This window comes from Pseudorca crassidens, chromosome 10, assembly GCF_039906515.1.
Source record: "Pseudorca crassidens isolate mPseCra1 chromosome 10, mPseCra1.hap1, whole genome shotgun sequence".
In the NCBI taxonomy this organism is placed as follows: domain Eukaryota; kingdom Metazoa; phylum Chordata; class Mammalia; order Artiodactyla; family Delphinidae; genus Pseudorca; species Pseudorca crassidens.
Window position 1 is genome coordinate 40,116,213 of NC_090305.1, and position 12,818 is coordinate 40,129,030.

Here is a 12,818-nt window from a genome sequence, read left to right on the forward strand (position 1 = left end):
GGCACGGGTGGTATTGGGCTCTGGCCCCAGCTTGACCTCTTTTACCAGTGAGATCTCGGCCGGGTTGCGTCACGGGAGTCTCAGTTTTCTAACTCGTATGATGAGAAAACAATACTTGAGTCTTCAAAGAGCAAATGATAAAAGGGTGGTAAGTTCTTTTTGAAAAACACAGACCACTATGGAAATGTGAAGTTTTAATGCAGGCCTTGAACTTGCCTTTAAGGAGAAAAGAGCCTGAAGGTGAAAGGTGTTCCCCCTCAGGCCCCAGGCCCACTGCCAGCTGCCTCTAAAAGACCTTGGGGGGCAGAGGCCTTGGTCATGTTCCCTTGACCCCTGGCTTGGAGAAGGGATAGAGGAATTAAAAGCACGAGCCCAGGGAGGGCAGGAGGGTGTGGACGGCACCGTGTAGATTCCTAGGCACTAGCCACTAACAACCCCAGGCCTTGGAGTCACCCAGCTCCTCTCTCTTCTCGCACCCCACACCCAACCCATCAGCAGATCCTGAGCAGTGCCTGGCACGCAGTAAGTGCATGATCCTTATTTGCAGAATGATGAATAAATGCTAAGGACCTTCTGGAACATTCCTTCATTAAATAGCAGAAACACTGAACTCTGTACCCTAGAGCCAAACATAGTCACCTGCACACAGTCGGTGTTCAATCCATGTTGATAACGATGGTGACACAACCAAGAGCCGAATCCCAGAGGAGCGGGTCCCAGATCCCTCCTGTCCTCTGCTTCCGAGCCCCTCCTCTCCTCTTGGTCAACCCTCAGGGTCCAGTTCCAGGGTCTCTTCCTCCTTGATCCCCCGTGATGATTCTGCCCTCAGGATGCTGCCCTCCATCCCTAGGGATCCCGCAGCACAGACAGAATAGGTAGCAATCGGGCTGTCACGTCACCCTCTCTTCACTCTCTCTTCATATTAACCACAACCATTTTTGAATACCTACTATGTGCCAACCTCTTGATGCACTTTATTTCTAATTCTCATAACAACCCATTGAGATGAGTGATGACTTCCCTGCCTTCTCTGAGACTCAGAGAGGTTAAATAACATGTCCAAGGTCACACAGCAGGGAGGAGGCAGAGTCAGACCCAGACCCAAGGGTGAGTCCTTCCCCTGCCCCTCCGTCCCAGAGCCCATACTCCATGGGTGTCACCCCAGCCCTCCTGGCCTAAGGGACTGGCTCAGCTCAAACCTCGGCAGAGCCATGAGAAGCCAGAGCTGCCTCCCCCTCACCCAGGGTGGGTCTCAGATCTCACAAATATTCCCAGCAGCTCCCCTGCCCCTCACCTCACCCAGAGATGGACGGGCTCACTGTGCCTGACGTGGGGACACCCAGGGACCCTTACCAGCCTCTGCTGGGGCTTCAGATGCAGCGAGAAGGATCCAGGTCAGCTGGAATACGCTGTCCTTCCACCTCTCCCTGTGACACACACCCCAAGCTCATTCCGGGCTCTGCTCCTTTGCTCACGCCTTCTCTCCTGCCTGGGGCGCATGCTATCCTCCCTCCCATGGATCACCTCTCCCCAGAACAACCCTGCTTCCCTTCAAGGGCCAGCTCAGTCCCCTGCCAGAAGCCTACCTCAGCCCCACACCCGGGTGCGGTTCCTCATCACACCCCGCTGTCAACCACGTCCTGCTGGCTTCAGGATGCAGCCTGCTCTCCCGACATGCACAGCACCTCCCACCAGATCAGCACTACGAGCAAATTAGTTAAGGGCCCTGCCTTGGGGCCAGACAGAGCGACTGGGTTCAAATCCCGGCTCTGCCACTTTACTGGCTGTGTGACTTTGGCAAATTGCTTAAACTCTCTGAGCCTCAGTTTCCTCATCTGCAAAATGGAGGTGACGATACCACCAACCCCATGGGGTTGGCGTGAGGGTGAAATGAGTAGCCACGGGAAGCACCACGTTAACTGTTATTATTACTGTGGGTATTATTACCCGCTCTTGCCACAGCTGCAGAGCTTTCAAAACAGGAGACTGTCTGGATGATCTCTCTGGATGACCTCATGTCTCCTTCTCCCCTCTTTGGACTAACACCCCCATAGACCTTTGCTAAGGACTGACTTGTGTTCCCCTCCAATTTATATTTTGATACTCTACCTCCGCAAAGTGACTGTATTTGGAGATAGGGCTTTTAGGAGGTAATTATGGTTAAATGAGTTCATAAGGGTGAGGTCCTAATCCAATAGGATTGGCGTCCTTATAAGAAGAGGAAGAGCTCGCCCCCTCTCCCCGGGCTCAAGCAGAGGGAAGGCCGTGTGGGGACACAGCGGGAAGGCTGCATCTACAAGCCCGGAAGAGAGGTCTCACCAGGGCCCTGATAGGCTGGCATCTTGATATTGGACTTCCAGCCTCCAGACTGTGAGAAATAAGCGTCTGCTGTTTAAGCTGCCGAGACTGGTGTTTTGTTACAGCAGCCTGAGCTAAGACCACCTTCCATGACGGCTGGGTCTCGTCTGGAACCCCAGGTCTCCAGGTCCCCTGTGAAGAGAAGATCCCAGGCCTGGCTTTCTCTTGCCTTCTCTTCGGGTCTAAAAACCAGGCTCCACAACCTCCATCTCCTGTGAGGTAGGTCCCCAGGGCAGCCCCCAAAGCACCCTGCCTTCAGAAACGATAAACCCCAAGGTGGGGAGGCGGGAAGAGGATGGAGGCAAAAGGGGAGACTGAGGGAGGCAGAGCCTGGGTCTCACTTGAGGCTGGAGGGCCCCAGAGGGACGCAGAGTTGAGGGAACGGGTGGGCCGCGGGGTTCGTCCCTGCGGGAAAGGGTTGAAGGCACTGCACCCCAGCCGCCCCTAGCTGGCCTCCCCTCCCCTCCCCTCCCCTCCTCCCGGCCACTCCCCCGACTCCAACCTTCACCCCTCACCACCCCTATCCTAACCCCTCTCCCTCCAGCCCCATCAGGCCCCAGGCCCTCTCACTCCTCCAGAAAATCACCCCCAAAGGCAGCCCCCGCGCTCCCCTGCTCCCAGGCCGCGGATGAGGCCACGTCTCATTAGGCCCACCCGTCTCTAGGGAGCCTCTAGGACCATTCTAGGTGCTGCAGGCTCAGCAGGGAAGGAGAACAGGCCTTCCCCCCATGGAGCCTACACCCCAGTGCAGACAGGAAGCCAAGCAGTGGATAAACATCACCACATTAGGTGATTAACATTAACAACAGTTGAAAAAACCAGGCAGGGAAGAGGGTGGTCAGGGGCAGTCTCAAGTAATGACCGGTGGAACAGGTGTACACACACCCCAGCTCCCCACCTTCCTGGCTACACTGACTCTCAGAGGTGCCCAGTGGGATCGAGCCCCAGCTGCCCACAGTGGGAACTGGCTCACTCAAGCTCCCTTCATGCCTCATCTCCACACTCTCTGTGTTTCCAGGGACCACCTCCCAATGAACCACTCTAATCGTAGCCTTGTCTCAGCCTCCACAGATGGGGAGGCAGGAGTGGGAGCTGGTGGGAAGACAGGCCCCCATCCTCCCTGCTCTGGACGTGTCTCCTCGAGACCAGTCATCCCACACATGGGCCCTCTGTCCTCACAGGGTGTGTCCTGTCCTGAGCCCTCTGCACCTGTGGTCTCCTGGAGGGCAGGAACCAGGTCTGCCCGCCCTGTGGATGATGCTCCTGGTGGGTGCACAGCAGGCTTTCCCGAGGCACAGAACTCTGACCAGGAAGAAGGGGCCTTCCGTCTTGAGCAGCACTGGGGGTGGGATGCATGCAGCCCACTCTTCTCCCCTTCCTGGCCGGGTAGAGCTGTCCTGGCCATGGCTGGGTCAGAAAAAGGCAAGAAGTGTGCACCCAGTCCATGCAGGACATCCTGTCCAACTCGATGCCCTGGGGCAACTGCCCAGCCAGGGGGGCATTGCATCCCTTCCCCTGTGAGGGCTGAAACCATTACAGCACGGATGCAGGGGGCCAGCCATTGAGGCAGAGACTCCTGGCTTTAATTGCAGCCCTGATCCTCATAGTGCAGCTCTGGGCTACAGCATGAGCAAACCAGAAACCTGCCTGCCTCATGGAGCTGACATTCTAGAGGGCTAGACAGACAAGAAACCAGATGAAAACGTAAATGATCAAGTGTGGTAGAAGGTGACAAAAGCTCTGGAGAAGAATAAGGCAGTGAAGGGGTCTGGGAGGGATGGTGGGGACTTAGGAGCGATGCTGTTTTACACAGGCTGGTCAGAGAAGGCCGTTCTCAGAAAGTGGCATTTGAGCAAAGACCTGAAGGAGGTGAGGGAGGGCACCATGCAGATATCTGGGGGAAGAGCATCCAGGCTGAGGGAACAGCCAGTGCAAAGGCCCTGAGGCACAAGCATGGCTGCCACGGTTGAGGAACAAGGGGGCCATGTGGCTGAAACAGAGGGAGTGAGGAGAGGGGAAGGCTGAGGTCAGAGAGGTTGGTGGGGAAGGCGGGGAGAGAATGCAGACACGTGATGCCTTGTAGGTCAGAGCGAGGCCTGTGACTTTTCCCCCATCGAGTGAGATGGGAGCTACTGCAGGGCGTGAGAAGAGGTGGGATGTGATCTGGCTTAGAGTTTTTGTTGTTGTTTTTAATATTTATTCATTTATTTATCTGGCTGCACCAGGTCTTAGTTGCCGTGTGTGGGATCTTTTAGTTGCGGCACGCAGGATCTTTTAGTTGCGGCACGTGGGATCAGGGATCGAACCCAGGCCCTCTGCCTTGGCAGCGTGGCGTCTTAGCCACTGGACCACCAGTAAAGTCCCTGGCTTAGGTCTTAAAGGATCCCTGGCTGCTGGGGGCATAGGAATAGGGGACTACAGGGGGCAAGAAGTACAGGGCACCTGCTGGCAGGTGGCTGTAGCCCTCCCATCAGGGAAGATGGGGGCTCAGACCAAGGTAGTAATGCCAGAAGCAGTGAGGGGCGGGTGGGGTGGGAAGTACTCTGACGTGGGGCCAACAGAATTTGCTGATGGTTTGGCTGTGAGTGCGAGAGGGAGGAGGAGTCAAGCGTGGCATCAGGGTTTGGGCCTGAGCAGCCGGCAGGTGGGGTGCTGTTTCCTGAGCTGGAGAGCACCGCGGGAGGAACAATTTAAGGGAGATGGGAGCTCAGTTTTGGCGCCCTGAGAGCCAAGTGGAAATGTTCCTTCTTCTCCCCAGAGCTCCTGCACTGGGGGCACGTGGGGAGGGGCCCCCCTGGGCCAAATTGTTCCTCTAGTCCTGGGGTCCCGGCCTCTGAGTGATCCTGGGGCTTCCCTTCAGCTCCCTCTGATGCTGGGAAGGCTGCTGGAGGTGGGGGGCATGTGCTCTGGGCTGTGAGCCCACTGGGGGTGATGGGTGGGGCTGGGAAATGGGCCCCAGGAGGCCATTCTGCTGGCTAACTGCCCCAGAGCCTGGGGGCAAAAAGGGTAGGAGAGAGACAGAGCAAGCAAAGACAGACCCCAGGGGGACATGGGACAGAAAAAAATTGAAGAGAAGGGGAATGTGGCCTAGAGAAGGCCAAACAGGAGTGGGGGGGCGGTGGTTAGGGCCAGGCCTGAAGGGCCTGGGGAAGGGACAGATCCTTCCAGCTCTTGACCTCCAGGCCTCACGGGCCCTTGTTGTGGCCGGGATGGAGGCTGGCCCAGCTGTAGGAGGTGAAGCAGGATAGACGCCAGTGCCAGCCCCAGGCCCTGACCTGTGCCGGGGCTCAGAGAAGCAGGGGGCAGATGGTAACGGTGCACACGGGTTACTGGACTGACAGCTTCTGGGCAGATCTGCAGCCCTCACCCAAGCTCCTGCCATCTGAGACCCTCCCTCTCACCTGCTGGGCCCTTAACCCTGAAGTGGGAGGCCCTTGTGCCTATACTCAGCAGGTGCAACTAAGGTTTGCAGAAATGAATGGAGCCACGTCAGCCTCTCAGCACGTATTCCCCGGCCCCATCACACTGGGCCCTGTCCCCAAGTGCCCAGGAAGGGGAAGCTCCACAGCGTGGTGCCAGGACCCAGCCAAGCTCTCAGGGGGTGCTGGGGATGGAAGGCAGGCAGGAGAAGGGGGCAGACCCTCCAAGGCCCAGGCACCCTAGGCACGCCTGAGATTGCACACACCAACCCCTGCCCCCTCAGGCTGGGATCTCCTCCCCACGCTGGCCGAGGCCCTTTAGCTGTGGCCCAGGGCCCGCCAGGACCAGGTGCACTCCACCCACTGCGCTGCTGCAGGCCCTCCTGCCCCCTCCGTGCCCAGAGCCAGGCAGTGCGGCCCAGCTCCTCCCCAGGCCCGGCCCCACCCCTTCCTGGGCAGCAGGCAGCAGCTCCTCTGCAGTGCCCCGAGCTCCCCCAGCAGCAGTGGAGTCATCCCCAGAAGCAATGCAGCAGAGGCACAGAGAGAGGGGGAGGGAGGGCCACAGGCACCCCCCACCCAATCAGGGCCCGCTCTCCTATACCCCAGCATGGAGCCCCTGGGCTTGCTGGGGCGGTGGGACAGGGGTCCTGGGGGAACTGGGTCTGCAGGGGAACAAGGAGGGGTAAGGGCCTCAGCTTGGGGGAGAAGAGAGATGCCTCTCTCCTGACTGGGGCTCTAAGCCCAGGGCCTGAGAGCAACGGGGCCAGCAGGGAGGCTGCTGATAGTGGAGGCGGGGGTCTGCTGGTTCCAAATGGCCAGGGCCCAGCAGTGCCCTGAGCAGGGGCGGGGGGTATCCTCACCCACACCCCCCCCAGCCTCAGACTGGGGAGCAAGCACTTTGGGTTCCTGGGAGTTCCAGCCCCCTTGGCCTGCTCTGCCTGGGAAGAGGCATTTCTCCAGTCGGGACCTGTGGCAGCGGTGGAGAGGGACAGAAGTGCAGAGGAGGAGAGGTAGCAGGGGCACAGTCCTCCTGATGGAGAGGACCCAGGTTCTGAAGAGGGCCTCTCAGGATGCAGGCTGCTCCCCACCAGTTCTACTGGCCCTGGCCCCTTCGACCCCGGTGCTTGCCACCAGGTACTGCCGGTAGGAGGGCACGGCAGCCCTGGGGCCCCACTCTCCGTGCAGCCTCTTCTGGCTGTCCCCGCCGGAATGCCTACCTGGGCCCGTCTGGGCACCTAGCCAGGGGCACGTAGGAGTGCACTGTCCCCACTGGGCCAGGCCAGGGCCGGAGGGGCCGGCTGTCCTCCTCCTTCTCCGTGGTGGCGGGCAGGGAGGGGGCCTGGCGCCCGGGCTGGGAGCTCTGTCCTCTTGGGTTCCCTCCACCGCTTGCTGCTCGGGAAGGCAGCAGCGCCCGAACTGCAGAAGCCAGCTCCCCGCCCCCACGGCCGCCTCCTCCCCCTCCCGCCTCCCGACCCGCCTCCTTCTCCCGCCACCCACCTCCTTCTCGTTTCTATGGCAACCGGGCAATGCTCGCTCAGCCAGCCTCCTTCCCGCGTACACCCGGGGACGCCCGCCTACGTTGCGGCTCCTGCATCCCCGGGCTGTTGGGCACGCGCACACTTCACCTTCCCAGGCTCTTGCAACCACGCCCCACGGGATGGGGGGGGGGTCCCTGCTCCAGCCCCGTCTTCTCTTTCTGCCTGAGACCCTGCTCCCCCAGCATCCCTTCAAGGCACTGTAAGCTGCACCTTTCCACACGCTTCCCTCAGGTCCTTAAAATCTTACCGCATGCCTCTCTGTCAAACATTTCTACTTGCTTAATCATTTATTCTCATTCAGTCATTCCTCAATTCCAAACTTTTATTCTGAGATTTTTCTGTGTCAGGCCGAGTGTGAGATGCTTGTCTACAATCTCATTCCATGAGATTCCATACCCATTTTACAGATTGGAAACTGAGGCCGGCGGTAGTGAAACAACTCGTCTGGGCATCCAAGGCTCCTGGGCTTGCTATTGGCAGCAAGGCTTTGTGATCTGAATTCTGGTGCTGCTCCCACAGGCCACAGCTGTCACACACCCCTTAGAGCAAACATCTAGGCTTGTACCCCACACGTATGACTCATTAGCAACAACATGTGTCCATGCACATGTGCACCCCAACGACACACATATACAAACACGCATTACGTGTATTTGCACACGTGCATTTCCACAAATCTGTGGATCTACCTATACACGCACAGGTAACACACATACTTACACATGACTCTAACACTAATATCAGTGTACACACATCTACACGGATCCAGAACACGTATCACACAAACCCGTCCTACATAAAATCACAGCTATACACGCAAGCCCCCAACCCTAGCCTTATGGGACGGATCGGTGACACCAGTAAGTGTCCCAACCAGGAGAGGATCTGTCTGCTCTTCTAGATACTAATCTGCCCACCGCGTCTTAGCTTGGCTGCTGGAGGGACTGGGGTTGGGAGGAGACGGGGTTCACCCTCCCCCACTCCCTCTCCCTCATTCTGAAAGTCCTCTGCCTGGTCCAGACTAGATCCTACCTAGAGCCCCCTCAGCCTAGGAGGCTCACAGATATTCCCCCCACCCTCCTAGCTGCTGTCCAGTCCTGGTACTTGGAATTATGACAGGATTGAGTAAAATGGGACCCTCCTCCCCAGAGGGAGTTCCAGGCTCAGAGAGCCCTGCCACCCGCTCCTCCCCAGGAGGGATAGCATGCAGTGGGGGCCAGAGCAGGGTCTGTAGATCGAGTGGAGAAAGGGGCCCGGGGCACACAGTGTTCCCCACAGGATGTGCTGACCCCAGCCCAGCACTGCCTCAGAAAGACCTCAGGCAGGATCACTGCAGCCCCTGTGCCCTAGGGTGATTCTCAGGGACCCCACACAGCCTAGAGAGGGCACACACAATCAGAAAGAACCAGAAGCCCACCAAAAATTAAGCCAAAAAGTGCCTGTTAATAATGACAGCCTCTTCCATAGTTCATCCCATCTAAGACCCATCTCAATCATAAGACTGCTGCCAGTTAAACCAAGACATGCTCTAAATTGTATGAAGCATCCTAATATCAGTGATGTCAAATGTGAGGGGGAAATCGTCTTAGAATAGATGAAAATAGGGCATTTCATTCATTCAACCGATATTTACTAGGCACGCACCATGTGCCACGAACTGTTCTAGGTGCTGGGACACAGGCCATGGGCAAAACAAAGTCCCTGCCCTTAGGAGTGATGAGCTAGTGGATTTACTGATTCCAGTTCTCCTGTAGCGTCTCCGTCTCCGCCTGTCACGGCAGCCCTGCAGATGAGGTCACAGGACTGATTAGGAAACAAAGGCTCTGAGAGATTGAGCAATTTTCCCAAGGGGACAAAGCCAGAAAATGCCTGGGCTGGGATTTGAACCCTATGCCTGCCAAGCTTTTCCCGATGCTCTATGTTGGTTCCATTAGGAAAGATCCGATTAGGAAACACAGTGACAGCCACCCATTTTCTAGGAGTTTCACAGCCAGGGTGCTTCTCATCCTTAGGTCAAAGGCAGGACAGGGTCATAAGTACTTGAAGTGCTAGGGACATAGTGGGTGTGAGTGAGGGCCCCTCCCCCAAACAACCGCAGAGGTGACTTCCAGCCTGGCCTACTTGGGCCAGAAGCCTGACGCTGGGTGTCCCCAGGACTGGAGGTGCTCAGTAGTCAGTGAGGTCGACACCCAGGCCAAGAGGGTGGGGATGCCTGGTGCCTGAGAGCAGATTCCCGGGAGAGCTAGGGGGTGGGGAGGGATTGAGTTCCCAGGCCCTGTAAACAGAGCCCCCTGCCCACCTGCCAGCCCCCGGCCCCGGATCATCTTTCTCCTAAAGAGCCGGTTCCATCCAGGGATACCAAAGATAGCTGCCCCCGACCCACCTCCATCAGCCTGATCCAGCCCCATCTGCTGCCTGGCAGACCCCTGAGTTCTGCCCTCCCACACTCAGGCAGGTTCTGTGCTTCTGAGAAGCTGACCCCTTCTGTCGCCCCCCACCTTCCCCAGGCCAGAGAGCATCCACCCCACCCCACCCTACTACCAGCCTGCTCAGCCCCATGTGCTGTTGGGAGGGCCCCCAAGACAGGTATCATAGGGGTAGAAGACAACAAGATTGGGATATCCTTAGTTTTTGTCAAAGTCGACATCGATAAGAGGCCCCCCCCCAAAACCAGCAAAAATACGGGTAATAGGTTACGCCATGTCAGCCTGTGCCCTTTGAAACTACTCCGTCTTTAACTACCTCCTACCTCCCTCGTCTCCTTCCTCCCAAGTGAACCCCATTCAGGGGAAAATTGTCCTCTGCCACAGTTTTGTTGAAACTTTCCTCTGCATGTTAATTGGGCTAGAAAAATATCAAGGAGTCGCCATCTGCAGCCTCCACTCCCCTACTTGTAGGCCCTGGACAGGCCCAGGGACACCCCCCATGACCCCCCCGCCCAACATACACACCATGCCCGACCTCAGCCCCTTACTCCTGGACCTTAATCGTGTTCCAGTCCCACAGGTGGGATCAGTCTACAAATGAGGAGGGGGTCTCACCCAGGCCACAGGGCAGCTGCTCTCGTGCCCCCCAGGAGCAGCCAACCTGTTCTGTCACCACCTCCTTGTTCAACCCAAAGAGTATAATTGCCCCCTCCCCAGCCCAGCAGTTATCCTCCGTGTTCCCAGTGCTGGGCAAATGCAATCAGGGTTCATTAACTGCTGCTTTGTATCTCATTTGCATAATGCCCGCATGACTGTCAAAATGCCAGAATCCTCCCAAAACCTCTGCCCATGACAGGAGAATGGAGCAGATTGCTGGCCAGCAATGGAGAAATAAACTGGACAAGGCTCTGCTGAGGGTCTGTGTAGAGGACTAAACACATGGGGATGGAAAGAATCAGAGGGAGAAAACCAACAACTACTTTGAGTTTCAGACCCTGAAAGGTCCCCAGAGGAGGGGCAGTTGAAACTTACTGAGTGTGTGCTAAGGCCAGGAACCATGCGCAGTGCTTTACACACTTCACCCACTTGTTTTCAACAATGAGCCATTTTACAGGTGTGGAAACCGAGGCTCAGAGCAGTTACGGCCTCACTATTCAAAGCCTGGGTCCCAGGTCCCACAGCTTGGGCATCACCTGGGAGTTGGTAGGAAAGGCGGAATCTCAGGTCCCACCCCAGACCTCCTGATCAGAATCTGCATTGTCACAAGATCACAGGAGATTACAGTCTAAGGGACTTGGCCCGTGATATAGCTTGAAGATGATGCTGGTGTCAGAACTGAGGCATCTGACCAAATCCCATGTCAGTGTCTTTAATACATTTAACAAACGTTTCCTGAGCACCTACTACATGCAGCACTGCTCTAGGCAGCGAGACACGGCACATAACCATGAGATAACCCCATGGATGTTTCATGCCAAAGTGGGAGACACTCAACAGATAGATAAAGAGTAAAAAGTTCAAGTGATGATGGGAACCATCAAGAAAAATAATGTGGGTAAAGGGATAGAGAGGGTAAGTGGGGGCCATTTTAGAATCCCTCTTTGAAGAGATAACATTTGAACAAAGACTTATATAAAGGGGAAAAGGAAGTATGTGATAATCCGGGGGGAGACTGTTTCTGGCAGAGGGGACAGCAAGGGCGCATGTCCTGAAGTGGGAGTGAGCTCGGCACACTGAAGGCACCCAAAACTGAATGGGTGGGTGGACAGGTGGGTGGGTAGGTGAAGGGACAGCAGAGAGGGGAGTAAACAAGGTAGGAACAAAGAACAGGCAGGGGCTAGATCCTGTAGGGCCCTGTGGACCATGGTGAGGATCTGGTTTTATTCTAAGCAAGAAAGGAAGGCACTGGTATTTTTGAGCAAGGGTGGAGAAGAGGTCCAGTTAATGTATTTGAAAGATCACTGTGGCTTTGATATGGAAAAGTTACTAGAAGGAGGCAACAGGCTAAAACAAAGAGACCAGTTAAGAGGCTTCTGCAATATTTATTCCCAACAGAAATGAGTGTTTGTGGTCACTGAAACCCATGACCAAGAGCACTTGTAGCAGCTTTACTCATAGTAGCTCCAAACTGGAAGCAACCCAAATGCCCATCCACAGAAGGACTGATCAAAAAATCATGTGGGGGCTTCCCTGGTGGCGCAGTGGTTGAGAGTCCGCCTGCCGATGCAGGGGACACGGGTTCGTGCCCCGGTCCAGGAGGATCCCACACACCGTGGAGTGGCTGGGCCCGTGAGCCATGGCCGCTGGGCCTGCGCGTCGGAGCCTGTGCTCCTCAACGGGAGAGGCCGTGGTGGTGAGAGGCCCTTGTACCGCAAAAAAAAAAAAGAAAAAAAATCGTGTAGTTATTGCATGCAGTTGAGGTAGTCTGCTTTTTCACTGCTGTCTAGGACTCCACTGTGCAAATGCTACCGTGTGGTTTGCTTACATAGTTGAATACTATACAGCAATGAAAAGCATCCAACTACACACAACCACATGGAAAAAAGTCTCAAATCATGATGAGCAAGAGAAGCACAAACTGAGAAGAACATACATAGTGGATTCTATTTTTTTTTTTTTTTTCGGTACGTGGGCCTCTCACTGTTGTGGCCCCTCCCATTGCGAAGCACAGGCTCAGCGGCCATGGCTCACGGGCCCAGCCGCTCCACGGCATGTGGGATCCTCCGGGACCGGGGCACGAACCCGTGTCCCCTGCATCGGCAGGCGGACTCTCAACCACTGCGCCACCAGGGAAGCCTGTGGATTCTATTTTTTTGTTGTTGTTGACAGATTTTTTTATTTGTTGACTTCAGGGTCAAGTTTGGCCTTTCTTGTGGATTCTATTTACGTGATGCTCAAGAAAAGGCAAATCTGGATTTCTGGTTCCTGGGCAAAAGATGGAGTAAATGTACTTGTCCCTTTTCCTTCTGCAAAGTCCAGCTAAAAACCCTGGGCATTACATATAAAACAAACGTAAGAAGACTCTAAAGGGGGAGAGAAGAAGGCAAACGGACTAGGGACCTCAGGACCCAAGGAAC

The 12,818-nt window shown here is 56.0% G+C and overlaps 1 protein-coding gene across 3 annotated transcripts in view; it reads right to left on the reverse strand.

Annotated features, from left to right (window-relative positions):
* Positions 1-12,818, reverse strand: part of PACSIN1 (protein kinase C and casein kinase substrate in neurons 1) — a 65,055-nt gene that overhangs the window by 19,099 nt on the left and 33,138 nt on the right. Inside the window, exon 1 of one of the 3 annotated variants that reach the window (XM_067753272.1) lies at positions 7,275-7,296. The exons of 1 other annotated variant lie outside the window; for it this stretch is intronic. The gene's annotated coding sequence lies outside the window, so the exon portion shown is untranslated. Of the gene's footprint in view, positions 1-6,994; positions 7,189-7,274; positions 7,297-12,818 lie in introns of those variants that run through there. One more of the 3 variants, XM_067753271.1, reaches the window with a different exon arrangement.